Source organism: Grampus griseus (assembly GCF_964374135.1).
Source record: "Grampus griseus genome assembly, chromosome: 20".
Taxonomy (NCBI): Eukaryota; Metazoa; Chordata; class Mammalia; order Artiodactyla; family Delphinidae; genus Grampus; species Grampus griseus.
The window spans coordinates 45,588,244-45,610,250 of record NC_139014.1 but is presented as its reverse complement, the minus strand read 5'-3'; the positions used below and the strand labels follow the sequence as shown (position 1 = coordinate 45,610,250).

Here is a 22,007-nt window from a genome sequence, read left to right as displayed (position 1 = left end):
AAGGAACAGAGATAACGGTCATAGGCAGAGGCCACGTTACCCAAAACTCACCAGCCGAGCTCAGACCAGAGTCGCCAACCTCCTTCCCAAGGCCCTAGTTGCCAGGCAGGCCAGGCTGGGCGCCTCGCCGGTCCCCGGGCCGCATCCACCCACCGCAGGCCCACAAAGCCCCCGCGGACGCCGGGACTCCGCGCCTTCAACTTCCCTCCGACCCCATTCCAGGCCGATTTTATGGGATCAGGGTGTGACCCCCACTGCAGAAGGCCAGGAAGAGACTCCGCGCCGAGCCATGCCCAGATCACTTACACAATAAAGGGATCCCGAGGCGAGGGCTGACCCTCCCCCCCCGACCGCCCTGCTGCAGCGCGCCCCCGCCACATTTCCCGCCTCGCCCCCCCAAACCGCCCGGGCCTGGCCGGGTGTCCACCCCCGGCCCCCGCCGTCCCCAGAGCCCCTGAGAAGACGCCCCCCCGCTCTCTCGCCCAGCTCCCCCGGGACCAGCGGAGCCCGACCCTCCCCAAGCCGGCGGCCGGCTGCTGAGACCCTCACCCGCCGCCGCACGCCTCCCGGGCCGTGCGCAGCCCTGCCCTCCGCTCCCTTCACCCCGCAGGTCCCGGCGCGCCGCCGGCCTTCCGAGCCCTCGGCGAACCCCTCACCGCACTCGGGATGCCGGACCCGGCCTAACCCACCCAGTGGCCCTTCCCGTCCAGCGCTCCCCCACCCCCAACCCGGATGGCGCTTTCCAGCCCGCCCCAGGACTCCCTCCCCTCCCGAGAGGCAAGCACAGGCTCGCGGGACCCCCGGGGACACCCACCAGGGCACGAGGCCCCCCCAACCCCGCGCCCCACGGATCCCGCACGCCTAGTATCAGGTCAGCACATGCCCACCCGCAGATCTCCATCCCCAGCCCCCCAGGGGTCGTCCTCCCGCACACCCAGGCCCTAATCCCTGCAGGGGTCTCACTCTCAAGGACCTCATTCCCCGCCCCTCCAGGGGTCTCTCCACCCACCGGGGTCCCGTTAACCACCCCCAAGGTCCTTCCTTGCGCGAATCTACGGCCCCTGCAGCACAAACCCTCCGCCCAGAACCCCTTCTGTCTTCCCCAGCTCCCGCTTCGGCTCCGTTCCTGCCCTACAGACCCGCCCGGGCCCCCAGCCGGGGATCCTTTCCTCCCCCACAAACCGTCCCTCGGTTCCCGGCCGCCGCACTCGGACCCGGGAAGCCGCACCTCTCACCTTCAGCCGAAGATGGTGGCGCCGGCGCACGTCCCCAGCCGCGACCACAGATCCGGCGCCTCAGTCCAAAACCCACCGCTGCCTCCGCCGGGCTCCTTTAGCACTGCTACTCCGGGCTGCCCCACCCCCTCCCACCCTCATTGGGCCAGCTCCACGCCCGTCACCACCGCCCCCAGACCCACTGGTCCGTTTGCGCGCCCATCTCCAAGGGAAAACGTTAGCAACCCGAAAGAAGCTACCTTCCCGAGGTCCGCTCCCTCCACCCACCTGAAATGATGCTCATTGGCTCCCGCTCCCAGCCCAGGCCTCCGAGGCCCCCATCTCATAGGCTGAGCCGCACGCCCGTCAGAGATTCCGGGAGGTGCGGCCGGGGCAGTCGCGGGCGATTGGCTGGCTCGGGAGGAGATGGACAGCTGCGGCTGGCTGGGTGCCCCGCGATTCCGCGGGGCAGAGGGTGCGGACCCCGCAGCGGCCTCGGCCGTGCGGACCGCGGGGCAGGTGTGCCACGGCCGCAGCCCCGAGCTCCGCCTGGACGCGCCTCGTCCTGCCGTCGGGCTGCAGGGGGCAGCCCAGTAAAGTGCCTCGCCGCCTCCTCTGCCTGTCGCAGCCGGCGTGTCCCGCAGCGGGACCGGCTTCCACCGCGGAGTCGCGGGCCTCGGGCCGCGGGCGCTGCCTGCAGGGGCGGGGCCGGAGCGCGGTCCAGAGGCCTTACGTCACTCCCGGGGCAGCTGGGGGGGTGGGGGCCGCGGCTCGGCGGCTCACCTGCAGTGGGGGAGGGGAGGCAAGTCTCGGGCTGCTGCTCTGCCCATGCGCTCCGGCCCTGAAGCTGGGGCCCCGGCTTCAGTCGGCGGTCCGCGCTCCCGGCACTGTCGCGACCCCCGGCTCCAGGTTGACCCTGCCCAGGCCCTCTGAGCGGCGGCCGCCGGACAGCTTCCTCCGCTGCTGCGGTTTTGGTGTTTGAAAGGGGAGACGTCTCCCTACCCAGACTCCTGGCTGGGCTGAGATTACAGAGGATTGAGAAGCGAACCCCCCTTGGAGAGAAGACTTGGGAAAAGGGCTTAACCTCATTCATTCGTTCATTCATTCATTCATTCATTCAATAGAGCTCCCTACTTGAGAGGGGCTACGAGGAGGTTCTGTAGAGCTGTCTTATCCCCCAGGGCCTATTAACTTTTCAAAGGCCTTAGAAAGCGTTTGAGACCTGAAGAAGAAGAAGAAAAAAAAAGCTCCCAGATAAGGAAAGGGAACCAAAAAAATCAAAGTTAATCAGTATTTAATGAAACGTCTGCAATATCTAGTCAACTGCAACATGACCCTTAATTAATTAATTATAAATATAATAAAGTTTCACAAGTCACAAAATGATTTCTTACAAAAACTGAAGTTTATCCAAACCTTTTCAAAAAAATTTTACAGCAAGATGTAGTTATTTCGTGTCGAATATGGGTGCATTTTATTATTTATGATGTAAGTGGCTAGGCCTAGGAAACTTCCGGTCTGGTACAATGTGAATAAAGCAAAAAACAAAACGAGGCAGGAAACGATAAGGAGGGGGTGGTGCAGAAGATTTCAAGGCAGCTGAGTGCAGAGTCCCTCCTGGGGAAGTCCGAATCAGGTCCTGTACTGTCCTTTGTCCTAGTGCATCTTGTCCCCCACCCCCATCAGCCTCCTGGAGTAAGCTGCCCTCTGTCCAGGTGTCTTGTGACTTGGCTCCATGACGTCTGTCCTCCTTAATGCAACCTGCACATGGAGTACAAGTTAACCATACCTAGCATGTGAACAGTATTCCTCTTCTGAATTAAAAAAAAAAAAAAAAAAACTTTTTAGAGAACACCAAACACTCCATCTCTAATGCCTGAGTCTCAGCTTTGCCAGCCACCGAAGTCATTTCTGAATGCTTAGAGCATTCACACACAAACAGCCCCATCAGCCACCAAGTCTGTGGTTTCCCATAACTTTAAAACAAACTCAGTGGACCATCAGAAGAGGAGGGCAGGAAGCTCACCAGAATTCAACATCACAAAGATGTCAGTCTTGAAGAGAAATCAATAATAAAGAGACTGTCCCCAGGAATTCCCTGGCAGTCCAGTGGTTCGGACTCTGGCGCTTTCACCGCGGAGGCCCAGGTTCGATCCCCAGTCCGGGTAACTTAGATCCTGCAAGCTGTGTGGTGTGGCCCAAAAAATATAGAAACTGTCCCCAAATGCATCTCTAGCCATGGCATCTCTGCAGCCCTTGGGCTCTACATTTTCAACTGTCTGCCAGAGGTCCCTACCTGGATGGGAGGACAACTGCAAAAGCAGGAAGCCCCAAACCTATTTTCTTCCCACTTCCACTTCATCCCTCCACCCAAACTCTTTCTTCCCAACTTCCCTTTGTCTGTTAATGAAACCAGCCTTGAAACCTCTTTGATTCCTTCCTCTCCCTTGCTCCCCCATCATGTCCCCCTCCACCTCAGTCATCTAGCCAGCCAGGCTCAGAATTCTAACTCCAGTCTCACCTCATGTAGCTCCATCCCTGAACCTCTTGCCATTTTGAGGTCAGGAAAATGCAGGATTTAGGACCACATAGACCTGGCTTTGAATCCGTCTCTGCCACTTACTAGAGCTTTAATCTTTGACAAATTCCTTAACCTCATCTCTAAAAAGAGGATACAGGACTTCCCTGGTGGCTCAGTGGTTAAGAATCCACCTGCCAATGCAGGGGACACGGGTTCAATCCCTGCTCCGGGATGATCCCGCATGCCGCAGAGCAACTAAGCCCGTGTGCCACAACTACTAAGCCCACATGCCACAACTACTGAAGCCCGTGCGCCTAGAGTCCATGCTCCGCAACAAGAGAAGCCACTGCATTGAGAAGCCTGCGCACCGCAACGAAGAGTAGCCCCCGCTCACCGCAACTAGAGAAAGCCCGCCCACAGCAAGGAAGACCGAAGGTAGCCAAAAATAAATACGTTTATTTAAAAAAAGAAAAGGGCTTCCCTGGTGGCGCAGTGGTTGAGAGTCCGCCTGCCGATGCAGGGGACACGGGTTCGTGCCCCGCTCCGGGAAGATCCCACATGCCGCGGAGCAGCTGGGCCCGTGAGCCATGGCCGCTGAGCCTGCGCGTCCGGAGCCTGTGCTCCGCAGCGGGAGAGGCCACAACAGTGAGAGGCTCGCGTTCCGCAGGAAAAAAAAAAAAAAAAGAGGATAGAAATATACACCTGAAGGGTTCGTTCAACAAATATGTAACAGGATGATTTACTGGGGGAAAAAATGGCATTATGAATATATAGATTGAAAATTGTCCTTTTTTTTCTAATCTACAATTTCATTACAAAAGAGTGAGAAATCTCCGTCCTCTCTCCATAGTAATTTTTGCTGGCAGTCTAGGCTGCTTTTACCCCCAAAAGAAAAAGGTCACAGACCACTGTTTTGCAGAGTCTAGGTCACAAGTCCAAACTCATTCCCTCAGGGCAGTTCCAGCCCACGAACCTGTTTTGTTCTAAGCTGTTTTGTTCCGTCTGTACAGCGCTGATATGAAGCATTTTTATTTTTATAAATTTGAGTGAATTCCAACATTTAAAAGTCAAGAGCTATCCAACATCATTAGCCATTAGGGAAATGCAAATCGAAACCATAATGAGATACCACTTCACACCCACTAAGATGACTATAATCAAAAAGGCAGACAATAACAAATGTTGGCGAGGATGTACAGAAAGAGGAACCCTCAGTCATTTCTGGCAGGAAAATGGTGTAGTCACTGTGGAAAATGGTTTGCCAGTTTCTTAAAAGTTAAACATGAATGTACCATGTAACACAATTCTATCTTTCAGTATCTACCAAAAAGCAACAAAAAAAGTAGGATATATATGGATACAAAAACTTGCACACAAAGGTTCAGAGCAGCATTATTCATAATAGCAGAAAAAAAATGGAATGTCCATCAACTGGTGAGTGGGTAGACAAAATGTGGTATATCCGTACCATGGAATACTATTCAGCAATAAAAAGGAACACACTGCAGTTTCATGCAGCAACACAGATGAACCTTGAAAACACTATGTTCAGTGAAAGAAGTCAAAGAGACCAGATATTGTATGATTCCATTTACATGAAATATCCCCAAAAGGCAAAGCTATAGAGACAGAAAGTACGATAGTAGTTTCCTGAGGTAAGGGCTGGGGTGGGGAGGACAGTAAATATACATGTGGGATCTTATTGTGATGATGAAAATGTTCTAAAATTGATTTATGGGGCTTCCCTGGTGGCACAGTGGTTGGGAATCTGCCTGCCAATGCAGGGGACACGGGTTCGAGCCCTGGTCTGGGAAGATCCCATAGGCCGCGGAGCAACTAGGCCCGTGAGCCACAACTACTGAGCCTGCGCGTCTAGAGCCTGTTCTCCGCAACAAGAGAGGCCGCGATAGTGAGAGGCCCGCGCACCGTGATGAAGAGTGGCCCCCGCTTGCCGCAACTGGAGAAAGCCCTCGCACAGAAACGAAGACCCAACACAGCCCAAAAATAAATAAATAAATAAAATAAAATAAATAAAAATAAAATAAAAAAATAAAATTGATTTATGGTGATGGTTACACAACTGGATAAAGTTACTAAAAGGTCACTGAATGTTATGCTGTGGATTACATGATTTTAAAAATATACCTTAATAAGTAATGTTTTAAAAATATAGACAAAAGAGTTCTCTCATGAAAATCCAGATTTCTGGCTTCCCTTGAAAACACAGAAGATCTGGAAATTCCACGCCAATTCGCTGATGCCTTAGCTGCTGCTCATTTTTAGACAAAGTTTGTGTTCTAGAGCATGCCTCAGTCACCACTACTCTCTGTTGTCTCTTGAAGCCAAACTGCTTTATTCACTGACATTCTTTTCCTGGTCTTTTTTAGGCATCTATTTGCGTTCTCAGTCTCTGTCATGCCTGTCAAGGGATTTCACGTCAGATCATTCCAGAGAGATAAGAGAAAGGGTGGTATTTTTGAGTTAAAGAGCTATTTCCCTGACCGTGGTGAAGGAGTAGGAGATCTGGGGTGCCCATGAGAAGAGGCCCCGTTTCAACAAGATTCCTGGAAGCGGCAGGACTTTGGGGCAGAGGCTACTGTACTGAGCCCCTCACAGCCCACCCCGGGGAAATAATTCCTGACTGACAGGAAGGATCGATGCTCAACTGTGGCATTTTGAAACAGCAGGAAGAACAGTTAAAAACAAACAGAAAACTTCTAATGATCTGAGAAAGAAGGAACCTTCCAGAATTTTCTTGGGCCCCTTAAGCTCTGGAGTTTTGGGGGGAAAGAAAAAAACAGAAGTTTCCTGAAAATGACTAATTTAAGACTTCTCACCAGCCACGCAGGATAAGGCTAACTCAGATTTAATTTGATTTAGAAAAACAAAAGCACGATAGTCCTTGCATCCTAATGTCTTAGAGCAACTTGTACCTGTGAGAAATGCTTACCATCTTTTGCATCTAGGAAGAGAGCAGGGGTTTTTAATCTGGAGTCTGTGGAAACCTAAAGAGTTTTAGGGGTTTTATAAAACCTCTGAAATTGTATGCAAAACGTATTGTTTTTTCTTCCCCCCTGGGGAGAAGCTGTACAGTTTTTAGTAGATTCTCATAGAGGGCTCTGATCCAAAAAGATTGCAAGAATGTGATATGGAGCTTCTCTGGTGGCGCAGGGGTTAAGAATCCGCCTGCCAGTGCAGGGAACACGGGTTCGAGCCCTAGTCCGGGAAAATCCCACATGCCGCGGAGCAACTAAGCCCGTGTGCCACAACTACTGAGCCCGCAAGCCACAACTACTGAAGCCCACGTGCCTAGAGCCCATGCTCTGCAACAAGAGAAGCCACCACAGTGAGAAGCCCACGCACCGCAACAGAGAGTAGCCCTCACTCGCCGCAACTAGAGAAAGCCCGCGCGCGGCAACAAAGACCCAATGCAGCCAGGAAAAAAAAAAAAAAAAGCAATATGGCATGATAAGTACTACATTATGGGAAGTACAGCAAGATCCAGGGACACATAAGGGACACCTAACCCAGAATGGTGGCAGGAGTGGGGGTGGGGGAAGTTTCAGAAAGTCTTCTTAGGGAAAGTCATTTTGAAAATATAATCTGAAAAATAAGGCATTAACCAGACAAACCGAGGAAGAAAGTACTTTCAGAGAAAAATAATACATAGAAGAGAGAGTACAGGGCTTTCCAAGCTCAGAAAGAATTTCAGAGCAAAGCTACCGCAAAGTGAACAAGCGTGGAGGAGTGTGAAATAAGGGACTGAGGAGGTAGGCAGGGGCCGGATTGTACGTGTAAACCACGAGGCAGAATTATTTTATCTGGAGGACAGCGAGGGAGCTATGGGAGAGTTTTCAACTGAAGAGTAAAATGACCAGGTTTGTGTTTTGGAAGCATCCCTCTGGTCATAATATAGAGGATGGATTAAAGTGGGGGTCAGGGTAGGCCAGTTAAGAGGCTGCTGCCACAAACAGTCCATCTGAGAGATGATGGTGACTTGGTCTAAGCAGCCTGGAAAAGATGTGGTCAGGTTGCGGTGACGGCGATTGCAAAGATTAACTGAGATATTGAAAGTGCCAAGCCAACGTATGAAGGTTAAAGTGCCTCGAACGTGCATGAGGATATCTGCAGGTGCCTAGCAGAGTATGAGTTGATTCCCTTCCTCCACTTTCTCATGGCCTCTTGAATAAAAATAATCCCTCACTGTACCCTGTACACACATTTATCAAAACACCTATAAAAACTCCTTGTAAGTTTTTTTTATCTCCATCCCTGTATCCTCCCTTCGAAATGAGTGCTGTCCAAGAGAAACAGAATGGGAGCCACCAATGCAAGCCACATATCTAAGTTTAAACTTTCTAGGGGCTACATTTTAAAAGTAAAGCAAAATAATTGAAATTGATTTTAATAACATATTAACCCAATATAAAAAGAATATTACATTTCAATATGTAAAAAAATCACTAATAGGCTATTTCACATTCTTTTTCTTGTGCTAAGTGTTCAAAATCTGATGTGTGTTTTGGACCTACAGCACATCTCATTTCAGACTGGCCACATTTTAAGTGTTCAAGAGCTACATGTGGCTGGTGGCTACCAGAGCGGACCCCACAGTGCTAGACTGTAAACTCCGTGCAGGCAAAGTCAATGTTTTCAGCTGTATCCCCAGGAACTAGCTCAGTGCTTGATACAGAACAGATACTTAATAAATGCTTGTTGAATAGAAAGATGGAAAGATGGAAGGATTGGATGGATGAGTGGATGGATGCATGAGGAGATCCCTTCTCGCTTTCCAGGTGTCATTTCAGCTGAGTCTGAATCTCCATCAGGACTGCAGTGGTGGAGGATAATGGGCTGCAAGGGCAAGGATGCAAGGAACCGAAGCATGGGCAGGGAAAAGTGATACCAGGAGATGGTGGGAAGTAACAGCATTTGACTAAAGAACGGAATACTTGCTGCAGAAAAGAAGGTGAGAAGTAATACTGGAGGTTCCTGGAAGCTGACACTGAACCTTATACACATCTGGGGAGTCCCAAACTTCCAGTGTAATTTCCATCAGTAAATATTTAAGGAACAAATGAAAAGAGAGGTGAGAGGACGAGGCAGCAGGAAAAAGACAAGAAAGCAAAAAGAGAAAGGGAAATGTTATTAGCAAAGTGATAACAACTGCTGGTGTGAATGTTGGCAAATAACAAACAATAAGCAAGTTTCTTAGAGGGTCCAGGTTATCTTGATGGAAAGAGGAACAGGTCACTGGAGAAGTTTGAGGTCTGGTCAATGGTTAGAGATGGAAACAGGGTCATTGGTCTCAGAGTATCTGTGGTCCCTGGTGGATCAGACCTGGTGGGAAGAGGGGGAGTCACATTTTGGTGCACAGAACCGCAGTTTGAAATCAAGCCTGATTGCTATTATATGACGCAGCATTATTGCCACCTCGGCCTTAAGGAGCCAGGCCTGGTTTGCATTGGTCCTACTCATTAGGTGAAGAGAAAATCAAGAAATTGCCCTGGATTTGCTAAAAATAGGTATGACTCTTCAGGAAAAAAAAAAAAAAAAAAAAAGGTGTGTGAGCATCTCATTGGAGGTTGTTTTAAAAATCCAAATCAGTCTATTCTTGAAAGATATATTTTATCAAAGGCTTTTTTTGTTGTTTACAATAGTGGTCCCCAACCTTTTCGACACCAGGGACCGGTTTCGTGGAAAACAATTTTTCCATGGGGGAGCGGGGTGGGGGATAGTTCAGGTGGTAATGCAAGCGATGGGGAGCGATGGGGAGCGATGCGGAGCGGCAGATGAAGCTTTGCTCGCCTCCTGCTGTGTGGCTGGGTTCCTAACAGGACTGGTACCAGTCCGCGGCCTGGGGGTTGGGGGCCCCTGGTTTAAAACATCCTGCCTGGGGGACTTCCCTGTTGGTACAGTGGTTAAGACTCCGTGCTCCCACTGCAGGGGCCCCAGGTTCGATCCCTAGCCAGGGAACTAGATCCCACATGCATGTCGCAACTAAGGGTTCGCATGCCACAACTAAGGAGCCCACCTGCCACAACTAAGACCCAGTGCAACCAAATAATTAATTAATTAATTAATTTTTTTTAAAGTGAAACATCCTGCCTGGGAATTCCCTGGCGGTCCAGTGGTTAGGACTCCATGCTTTCACTGCCGAGGGCCTGGGTTTGATGCCTGGTCAGGGAACTAAGATCCCACAAGTCTCACGGTGTAGCCAAAAATAAATCCTGCCTGATAGTGGGTATGTCCTTAACCTCTCTGTACCTTGATTTACTCTTGTGCAAAACAGGGATAACAATACCTACTTAGTAGGGTGGCTATGAGGCTTAGATACAGTGAGGTAACACTTGTAAAGGTCTTGGCACAAATTGGCAGTCAGTGGCGTTCCTCTTTATCATCACTATGATATTCATCAGCAGTATCATTACCCTTTTGAAAGGACTTATACACAGCCTTTCAGAGGAAGCTTATCGTGTTCTTCCATTATTTTCTCTAGATGTATATTAAGAGTATTGTCCCTGGCTTGGAGTTTTAAATGAAGAATGCATACCCTGTAGAAAAAAATCATTTACGGCTATCAAAGTTCTTATAAAAACTAAATTAAAAATATGAGGCGGGGGGCTTCCCTGGTGGCACAGTGGTTGAGAGTCCGCCTGCCAATGCAGGGGACACGGGTTCGAGCCCGGGAAGATCCCACATGCTGTGGAGCGACTAGGCCCAGTGCGCCACAACTACTTAGCCTGCGCTCTGGAGCCCGCGAGCCACGACTGCTGAGCCTGCATGCCGCAGCTACTGAGGCCCACGCGCCTAGAGCCCGTGCTCCGCAACAAGGGAAGCCACTGCAATGAGAAGCCTGTGTACCGCAAGGAAGAGTGGTCCCCGCTCGTGGCAACTAGAGAAAGCTGGCACACAGCAACGAAGACCCAATGCAGCCAAAAATAAAGATAAATAAATTTCTAATAAATAAATAAATAAATAAATAAATCCCTCTCAAAATGTTAAAATTATATATATATATTATATATATATATATATATATATATATATATATATATATATATATATATATGAGGTAGGGACTTCCCCAGCAGTCCAGTGATTAAGACTCTGCTGCCAATGCAGGGGGTGTTGTCAGGAAACTAAGATCCCACATGCCATGCAGTGCGGCCGAAAGATTAAAGAAAAAGGTAGACAAACCATGCTAACTGGAAGTTATACATACACACATAGACCTCCCAAATAGCTTACCTATAAAGGTCCTCTCTGATAGACACACAGGTACCTCTGCACTTAGGAGCATGTGCTCTGTACATCTAAGCAAGAGAAATGTGAAGGGATACTCTCAGGATTTGAAGTGCATCTCAGTGTCACACAGGGCCTCTCACAGTAGGTAGTGTGGCACTGCAGATAAACGTCTGGACGCAGCAATCAATTAAATTGACTCTGCCACTTACAACTATGTGACCTTGGCCAAGTGATACAATCTCTCAAAGCCTCAGTGTTTTCATCTGTATAAGGGGGATGATGATGATGATAGCACAGATTCCACGGGATTATTTTAAGGATTAAATAAGATAATATTTGCAAAGGCTTGGCCCAGCATTTGAATCCTAGAAAGTCTTGTCAATAGAATCTAGCTATCCTTAAGTGCTCAAACTGGGATCAGATCAAGTCTCTGGACCCAACCACCAATTTACAGAAACTACAGAGGACAGAGGAACATGTTAAACCATACCAGAGGAATGGAATCAGCAAAATCCAGACTGTGGGAAACACCACAGGACAAACAAGCTGGTTTCTTCAACAAATAAATTGCAAGGAAAAAATAAACAACAACAAAACGATGAGGCTCTGCTGTAGATTAAAAGAGATTTAAAAAACACATCAGGGCTTCCCCGGTGGCGCAGTGGTTGAGAGTCCGCCTGCCGATACAGGGGACGTGGGCTCGTGCCCCGGTCCGGGAGGATCCCACGTGCCGCGGAGAGGCTGGGCCCGTGAGCCATGGCCGCTGAGCCTGTGCGTCCGGAGCCTGTGCGTCCGGAGCCTGTGCTCCACGATGGGAGAGGCCGCAGCAGTGAGAGGCCCGCATACCGCAAAAAAAAAACAACCAATTGCAATGAAACCTTTTTTGGATCCTGATGCAATGAAACCTTTTTTGGATCCTCATTCAAGCAATAAAACAAATTATAATAATATGTGTGTGTGTGTGTGTGTGTATAAAATAAAATTTATGAAACAAATAGAAATTTGAATGTTGACTGAATATTGGATAATTATGAATTATTGCTAATTTTTTATGTGTGGTTATGGTACTGTGGTTATGTGACACTAAAGAGTCCTTTTATTTTTGAAATTTACACTGAAATATTTACAGATGAAAGAATATAGTGTCTGGGATTTAATATACATGTATATATATACACACATATATATATATATATATATATATATATATATGTCCCCCACCCTGCCCCACACCACACGGCATACGGGATCTTAGTTCCCAGACCACGGATCGAACCCATGCCCCCTGTACTGGAAGCATGGAGTCTTAACCACTGGACTTCCAGTGAAGTCCATGGGATTTATTTTAAAATGGCATAGAAGAGGGGAAGTGGAGAGGGTACAGATGAAAGGAGTTTGGCCATGAATTGTTGAAGTTGGGTGATGGGTACAGGGGAGTTTATTATCACTTGTCTTAGTCAGGCTGCTATAAAAGAAGTCCATATAATTGATAGCTTATAAACAACAGAAATTCATTTCCCACACTTTTGGAGTCTAGGAAGTCCAAGATCAAGGTGCTGGCACATTCAGTGTCTGGTGAGGGCCCGATTCCTGGTTTATAGATGGCTGTCTTCTGACTGTGTCCTTATGTGGCAGAAGAGGGAAGGAGCTCTCCAGGGTCTCTTTTACAAGGGCACTAATCCCATTCATGAGGACTCCACCCTCATGACCTACTCATCTCCCAAAGGCCCCACCTCCTAACACCATCACATTAGGGGTTAGGATTTCAACATATGGATTTTGGTCCCCCCAAAATAACATTCATTCCATTGCATCACTGGTCTCTCTACTTTTGCATATCTTTGAAATTCTCCAATAACATAAAATTCAAAAATTATTTTTGTTGATATGATTTCTACTGGAAGGACTAGATTCTAAGGGAAAGAAAATGAAATCCTAGAAAAAAAATAAGAAATTCCTCAGGGAATTCCCTGGCTGTCCAGTGGTTACGACTCCGTGCTTTCACTGCCGAGGGCCAGGGTTCAATCCCTGGTCGGGGAACTAAGATCCCACAAGCTGCGCAGCACAGCCAAAAAAGAAAAAAAAAAAAATTCCTCAGTTTGATTTTCACAATCTTGCATAATATGATCTCAACCTACCTTCTCAAATTCCTGTCTCCTGCTCCTTCATTACAGCTGTTTCTCCTAATAATCACCTCTCCTTGGCCTCCTCCATCTGTCTTGCTTTTTTTTTCTGGCCATCTTCTCCCCTTTGCTTATGCCATTATATTTTCCATTGGAGGGCCCTTTCTCCACAAATCCACCTGGACAAGTCCTCCCAGCAGGACTTGTGTCAGGGAGCCTTGCTGAAGCTCTTCAGTGTGAGAAACACCACTGGGGAGCTCAAGCAAAGGCCCCTGTTCTCCTCAATTTTAGGCTCAAGTTTCATAGTTGTGCAGCATTTTTGGCATATTCGGAAAGGGTGGTTCCTGCTCTGCCCTTGAATGTTCTCATGAAAGATTTCCCAATTTCCTTCTATTGAAAACACTGATGGGTGTGAGCCCACTGATAATAATAATAACACTATTTTCCATACCAGGTATTTGAGAGTTGGCTGGCGGGAAGCAGAGGAGCTGCCCAGGAACCCAGCTTTCTCAAAGGAGCTCCAGACCTGCATCTGCCCTTCAGATAGACATGTGGAAATCACAGAATCTAGACCTTTATGGATGCAAGAGCCTGTAAAAGCTGCCTAGTCATCATTTCACAGATGAGACACCGAGTCAGGGACTTGCCCCACAGCACAGAGCAAATCAGTGCAGACCTAGGACTCAGCCCTAAGTCACCTGTCCACTCTCCATACAGGATTTTCTGTGTGTCATCATTTTCAGCCGTGGCAATTTTGTGGTGCACCTACTGTGTGCAGTACTCCTACTGTGTGCATAGAAAAATAATACAGAGCATCTCAGAAAGGGTTGTAGAATTCAGAAGATGCTCGTGTGCTTAGGCAGGGAGTGGGGGAGGAGTGGGGAAGAACTCATGGAAATAGGGCTGGTTCTCAGCTTGGACAGAAAAGGGGAGAGGATGGCACAGGGTATCAAGATAATGGGGAGGGCTTCCCTGGTGGCACAGTGGTTGAGAGTCCACCTGCCGATGCAGGGGACACGGGTTCGTGCCCCGGTCCGGGAAGATCCCACATGCCGCAGAGCGGCTGGGCCCGTGAGCCATGGCCGCTGAGCCTGCGTGTCCGGAGCCTGTGCTCCGCGATGGGAGAGGCCACAACAGTGAGAGGCCCGCGTACCACAAAAAAAAAAAAAAAAAAAAAAAAAGATAATGGGGAGATAGGTCTAGAAGCCTGAGGGAGATTTAAGTAAAGGGATGCCCATTCTTCCCCCAAAGCATCTATTCACAAATCATGGAGACATCCAGTTACCTTCTCTTCCCTGCAGTGCCTGACAGCCTGTGAAAATGCCTAATACTTTTTCCAGTTGGGGAACTGACGGGCCAGAGGCTCTTGGCTCAAGGCCAAGCAGGTAATATCTAGATAACATCCAGCGCGATGATTAAACAGAGATGTTTTGGAGACACAGCCTGAGCTCAAATCCCAGCTCAGTAGTGACTTGACCTTGGACGAAGTCAAGTCCTTCCTACTTGTCAGGGTCATGGCATGAGCTCAGGAGCTGCTATACATAAAGTGATAAGCACGGTGCCTGGCACACAGGGAACCGCTTAGTAAATGGCAGCTGTTATCCTGGTACTTTGCTCCTCTGTCTCCCTCGTCCTGGCTGCTGAGTCAACAGGAAGTTGGCCTAGAGACAAATGAGCTCCCCGGAACATACCTGGAGTCAAGACCTATTAAAAGTTTCTCTCTCTTCATGGCCACATCTTTCATTTCAGGGAAAATCTGGAAGAGCTAAACTGGGAACGGAAAATTTGCATCTGACGAAAGGTATGTGCAAACACATGTTTGCAAATGAGGTCAAGGTTTCAAAATACCCCTTCTCTGACAGATGAGTCAAACCCCACACAGTGGTCTTACTATTTACCGCACATGACGGCACATTCTCCCCGCAACTGATAGGGTCGTTTGCCAGGAGTTATATTGGAAGGAGTTACTCATTGGAAAATGTGGCTGCATTGCCCAGACTGAGATCTGAACTGGGACTTCCAGGGATTTCACCCAAAATAAGCTGAATTCCTCAGTTATAATTGTCAAAGAAACACGGCCAAGGAATCTGTGTGCCAGACCAACGCCAGCTCCTGCTGGGAAAAGTGTGGGTCCAGGCAGGGGATGCTCACGGCTTTGAGTAGGAAAGCACAAGGCACTGGGCTCTTCTGACCCTCACGGCATTTAGTCACTGCCCAGGACTGTGACCAATTGGTTGTCGCTCATCCTTTTCCTTTGAGATCTCTCTTTTCTTATTGTTTCATAACATTACTTATATCCCTTGTTGTTATTTAATCTTGCAAGCTCCTGTGAGGACATGGATGACGCCTTCAACAAAATATTTGTTGAACCGCCCCGCCAAATCTAATCCAGAGTCTACTACAGAGAAAGACTGTAGTTGTTCACAGACAAAAGATTCACATTCCGGGGCTTCCCTGGTGGCGCAGTGGTTGAGAGTCCACCTGCCGATGCAGGGGACACGGGTTCGTGCCCCGGTCCGGGAAGATCCCACATGCCGCGGAGCGGCTGGGCCCGTGAGCCATGGCCGCTGAGCCTGCGCATCCGGAGCCTGTGCTCCGCAATGGGAGAGGCCACAACAGTGAGAGGCCCGCGTACCGCAAAAAAAAAAAAAAAAAAAAAAGATTCACATTCCTAGTATATTAGGAGCTTCTAAAAATGGAGAAGAAAATAACCAGTAACACCACAGGAAAATGAGCTAGAGATATGAATAGATAATTCACAGAAAAAAGAAATGAAAACAGTCCTTAATCATACGAAAAAATGCCCAAACTCATTCATAATAAGAACAACATAAATGAAAACTACACAGATATTATTTCCAACCTATCAGATTGGCCCAAACTCAAAAGTTTTACAACACGCTCTTGGCAAGGTTGGTGGAGAAACAGGTACACTCCGCATTACCGGGGAACCATGTTTTATTATGTAAGAGTCTATTGCATTTGTACACTCTTTAACGAGTGTATTGTTTGTGTCTGTGATACGTGGAGCCCCCTAAAACACGGATTCTGGAGCAGGGACCCAGGGTGGGAATCCTTTTACCGAGTTCTAAGGAAAGTTCTGCTTTGGAGTCATCTCTAATGAAAAGAGCAAGGTGGAGAAAAATATGTACAGAATGTAAGAAAGGATGTATCTTTTTTTTTATCACAAAAGTTAAGCCATACTTTATTATTTTTTTTAAAGTATCTATAGGGAGAGAAAAGAAATAGAGTAGAGTCCCAAGGATAGAAGGTGGACTTCTCTAAATATACCTTGTTTGGTAGATATGACTTTGGAACCATGTAAATATTTTATATAACTGAAACAAAATTAAAGTTTAAAAAGGGTCTTGGGGCTTCCCTGGTGGCGCAGTGGTTGAGAGTCCGCCTGCCGATGCAGGGGACGCGGGTTTGTGCCCCGGTCTGGGAGAATCCCACATGCCGCGGAGCGGCTGGGCCCGTGAGCCATGGCCACTGAACCTGTGCGTCTGGAGCCTGTGCTCCACAACGGGAGAGGCCACAGCTGTGAGAGGCCCGCGTACCGCAAAAAAAAAAAAAAAAAAAAAAAAAAAAAAGGGGGTCTTGGGGCTTCCCTGGTGGCGCAGTGGTTAAGAATATACCTGCCAATGCAAGGGACACGGGTTCGAGCCCTGGTCCGGGAAGATCCCACATGCCGTGGAGCAACTAAGCCCACGCGCCACAACTACTGAGCCTACACTCAAGAGCCCACAAGCCGCAACTACTGAGCCCACTTGCCACAGTTACTGAAGCCAGCGCACCTAGAGCCCGTGCTCTGCAACAAGAGAAGCCACCGCAATGAGAAGTCTGCGCACCACAACGAAGAGTAGCGCCCGCTCGCCGCAACTAGAGAAAGCCCGTGCAGCAATGAAGACCCAACGCAGCCAAAAAAAAAAAAAAAACCAAGCAAACAAATTAAATAAATATTTTTAAAAAAGGGTCTTCACTGAAAATCTAAAGTAAGTGAAAAAAAAAAAATGAACCCAACTTTTTATCCAATTTGAGGCATAACCACACAGCCAAAAAGTATTCCAAGGGACGTGAAAGCATAGAAACTTGAGGGCACATTCCTAGTGGGATAATCCTAAGGACAAAGGGAACTGTTGGAAGGAAGGAACGAAGCGGGGGCGGGGAAGAAATCTTGAACCATCTTCAGTAATCATATTGCCGGTGATAGGGTTGATATTGCTATTCTGACACTGTTACGTGTACTCTGTGGGTTAAACCTGATGAGTAATTCTGTTATATGGTCAGGAACCAGGCGTTTCAGTATAGGAGAAAGCAGGTATGTATGTAAGATAGCTGAGGTTAAGTAAACACTTGGCAGTACTGCATTTGAACCGGAATTTAAGCAAGAATTGATGAAAATATTCTGTCATTGAAAAAAGTATTTCCTAGCTCTGCCCATGGAAGAAGTCTAGAAACAGTGGGCACCCCTAGAGCAAGGAGCACCCCTGGTGGCTCTATACTGTGGTCTACAAATGCTATCAAACATAGGCTCCTCAGGGAAATGGCTGAGTCCAGGGCTGAGACAGGAAATATACAAGGCGAGCTTGGAATATCTTATCATAACAGAAAGCAAGGAAACAAAATATCAAAAACCACTAAGTTATGACAAAAGGACATAGGAGCTAATTTGAAGAGGCTCCCTCTGGCCAAAGACGAGAGCCACAGCTTGAGTATCATGATGATAACAATGGCAATGAATTGAAACGTGTTAAATATGTTTAAATACATGAGTTCACAATGATTAAAACAAAAAAACAAATTCATGGGCTACCTTTGAAGAGGGCAAAGGAACAATCTCATGACTTAGAAAACAAGTAAATAGACGTTAAAAAAAATCAAGCATTTATCTTGCCTCTCCTATATAAACTGTAACTGCAGGATAGCCAAAGAATTGACGAGGGAAAAGTTTTTTCCCTAAATAAATGACAGTTAATAAATGACAAAGGAATGGTAGAATTGGAATGTCATTGCTTTACAACCCCCTGCAAATATTGGATCTAGACAATAGTCGTCAGTGGATACTAACATCATAAAAAGAAAACCAACCTGACATCGTTCTTCTGGTGGAAGTACAGAATGCAACCTCTGAGTTGTCCAAAAAAAAAAAAAAAAAGAAAGAAAGAAATCAAACCTAAATCTGACTGAGCCTCTAGATCTCACTACTAATTTATCAGAAATACAGAGGACAGAGAAACATGCTAAACGTAGCCATAGGAAAGCAATCTGAAAAACTCAGACTGCAGGAAATTTTAAAGGACAAACAACTTGATTTCTTCAACAGTAAATTGCAAAGAAATTAGAAAGGGAGAAAGAGAGTGGAAGAGAGAACTGTGGATCGAGATCAAGAGACAAAACATGTATCAGCTGGCCTTCCCTGGTGGCACAGTGGTTGAGAGTCCACCTGCCGATGCAGGGGACACGGGTTCGTGCCCCGGTCCGGGAGGATCCCACATGCCGCGGAGCGGCTGAGCCCGTGAGCCATGGCTGCTGAGCCTGCGCGTCCGCAACGGGAGAGGCCACAACAGTGAGAGGCCCGCGTACCGCAAAAAAAAAAAAAAACATGTATCAGCAAACAATATATGGACCTGATTTGGAATTTGATTCAAACAAACTGTTTAAAAAATTATATACAGGTAGAACAATTGGGAGATTTGAATACTCATTAGATGTTTGATAATATTAAGGAATTATTGTTAATTTTTTTGTTGTGATAATGATATTGTGTTTTTTTGTTTTTTTTAAAAGAATCCCTATCTAGAGATACATGCTGATATATTCAAAACAAAATAATATGATGTTGGGAGTCATTCAAAACAATCTGGGACAAGTGAGTAGCATTACTGTTGAAACAAGACTGTCTATGAGTTAACTGTTGGAAGCTGGGTGACAGGTCATGGTCGGGGGTGTCCTCAAACTCTTCTCTTTTGCTTATGTTTGAATTTTCCATAATAAAAACTTAAAAATAAGTAAGATTAAAACGTGGTTTTAATTACAAAAATAGTGCATGCTTTTTGAAAAACATTAAAATAATACAGGAGTGTAGAAAGTGAAAGATAAAATCTCCTTAACCCCTGGCCCTTGACCTCAGCAGTAATCACTATCAACGGTTCAGTAGGTTCTGTGTTAAGATTTTGTGTTACTAGGACTTCCCTGGTGGTCCAGTGGGTAAGACTCTGCGCTCCCAATGCAGGGGGCCCGGGTTCGATCCCTGGTCAGGGAACTAGATCCCACATGCATGCCACAACTAAGAAGTCTGCATGCCGCGACGAAGATCCCGTGTGCCGCAGCTAAGACCCAACACAACCAAAATAAATAAATAGATAAATATTAAAAAAAAAAAAAAGATTTTGTGTTACTGCTCAGACATCGTCACTATGCTACTCTAAGGCGGGAGTATGCTTCCTTACCCTGCAGTGCTCAGGCTTAGCCATGGAACTTGCTGGACCAAAGATTCTTTAAGAGCCAAAACACGGTTTTCTCTTCTGCCACGATGTTCCAGAAAGTTCTATCCCAGAGTGAAGACAACAAAGCCACAACCAGCCGATGACCCCCTGGTGTACATAAGCAAACCTTTATCGTGGCAGACACTGAGATTTTTACAGTGATTTAGCACGGGGACACAGCCTCACCCATCCTGACTGATACAATATCCTTCCAAGCCTTTCGCTGTGCATGCATAAAACAGTTTTTTCCATGAATATTATACCTATTACACTTCAATTTGCTTTTTAAAAAAAACTCAATAATGTATCATGGGCATTTGAGTCTCTTTGAAATAAAACCAATCTGAGTTCCCAAAGGCCCCAAGATAGTTTCCTAAGGCCAGAGACTTCTGTTTCTTTAAAATGTGGGTCAATGGAGAAGTTCTCCTGAAAAAAAATTCATGCGGGAAGTCAGCTGAGTGGGTCAGAGTGTGAATTCCAACATTAGCGCCCTCCTTGTCACAGGAGTATAATTGGCAGAGGAGCTGCATGACTCCAAGGCTCTTCCTGCTGGAGGAAGGCAGGACATCTACGAGGCTGTTAAAGTGCCGGTCTTTCGGGACTTCCCTGGTGGCACAGCGGTTAAGAATCCACTTGCCAACGCAGGGGACACAGGTTCGTGCCCTGGTCCGGGAAGATCCCACATGCCGCGGAGCAACTAAGCCCGCGAGCCACAACTACAGAGCCCACGTGCCACAACTACTGAAGCCTGCACACCTAGAGCCTGTGGTCTGCAACAAAGAGAAGCCACCACAATGAGAAGCCTGCGCACCGCAACGAAGAGTAGCCCCCGCTCGTCGCAACTAGAGAAAGCCCGCACCCAGCAGCGAAGACCCAACGCAGCCAAAATTAAACTACATTAAAAAAAAAAAAAGTGCCGGTCTTTCTCTTTGTAATCTTATAGGCGCTGCCTGAGGTTGGAGGCAAAATCCTGGATTTCTTCAACAGCTTGGAGTCAGAGGGCTTTTACTGCTATTATGATTACAGCTGAAGTGCTGAGAGAATTGAGAATTTAGTTTTTCGGTTATATTATCAAACTCAATCAAATTGGCCCCCCTGGGTTTCCTCTGTCTGATAGTGGCACCTCCATGTTGCCAGGTCCACACACTGGAAACCATCTTTCACTCTCCAGACCACTAGCATATGAGCTCCAAGGAGACAGAGATCTGTCTTGTCCACTGCCGTGTCCTCAGTGTCTGCAACGCTGCCTGACACACAGTAGATGCTCAATAAATATTTCATCAGTGAATGATTCTAAGCACTTGCCAAGTCCTCTGACTTCTCCCTCTATAATTTAGCTTCGACCTGTCATCCTCTCATTCCCATTGTTACTACCCATGGTGGTTTAAAGAGAGCCACCATTCTTGGACAATGCTCCCATTGAGATGTGGGGTGTATGTCCTCAACTCTTGAACCTTGGTGGATTCTGTGACTACTTGAACCTATAGTATATGGTAGAAGTGATGGAGTGCCACTCTCCAGGCCCAGGATTTAAGAGGCTGGCAATTCCCACTTCCTGTCTCTTGAAACTCTCACGCTTACAGCCCTGGGCTGCTGGACAGGCCCTGAGAGACTACATGGAGAGGGAGAAATGCCCAACTGAGACCAGCCTTCCAGCCATTTCTGCCAAGGAGCCAGACATAAGAGCAATGCTCTCCTGGACCTTCTAGACCATCTCAGCCTACCAGCTGAATACCGTTGAGTGACTCCAGTTGGGTGTTCTGTCCAACAGAAGAATTATTCAGCCGAGCCCTGGGCTGGTCCACACAATTGTAGCTGAGTCCAAATTCCTGATCTCCATGATTGTAAGATGTGATACTATTGTTGTCACTTGAAGCCATTAAGTTTCAGGGTGATTTGTTAATGCAGCAATACATTACCGCAACATTACCCTGCTTGGGACCTTATAACTTCTTACCTGGAAAACTGACTCCTACATTCAGTCTCCTGCCATTCCAATCATGCTCTATACCGCTCAGTTGGTTTTCTTGAAGAAGCTGTAGGAGTCCTGTTTAAAAAAAAAAGAAAGTTATTGTCAAAGAATATGGCCCAATCTCTTTAGCCTGCCCCCATTGGCCTTCTAAGATCGCTCTTTGAACTCAACTTTCCAAGTTCTCCTATTCCTCCTATTTCTTATGTTCCAGCCAAATTCAAGCTTTGGTCCACCCCCTCGACACCCCATAATTTTTATTTTGTTCATACAGTTCCTCCTCCTGGAACGCCCTTCATCTCATCCATGTATGTGCACATCCTCCTTGCCTTCCAAAGACATCCAAGAATGTCAATTTCCCTAGTGGAAATAATCTCTCTCCTGAATTTCCACATCATTTGATCTGGGGCTCTCATAAAATGTTCCCTTTTCTGCCTTTTTAAC

The 22,007-nt window shown here is 47.3% G+C and overlaps 1 protein-coding gene across 2 annotated transcripts in view; it reads right to left on the bottom strand.

Annotated features, from left to right (window-relative positions):
* Positions 1-1,445, bottom strand: part of MYH10 (myosin heavy chain 10) — a 133,952-nt gene extending 132,507 nt beyond the window's left edge. Inside the window, exon 1 of one of the 2 annotated variants that reach the window (XM_082679256.1) lies at positions 1,236-1,445. The gene's annotated coding sequence lies outside the window, so the exon portion shown is untranslated. The remainder of the gene's footprint in view (positions 1-1,235) is intronic. The other variant, XM_082679257.1, reaches the window with a different exon arrangement.
* Between the last annotated feature and the right edge of the window lie 20,562 nt (positions 1,446-22,007).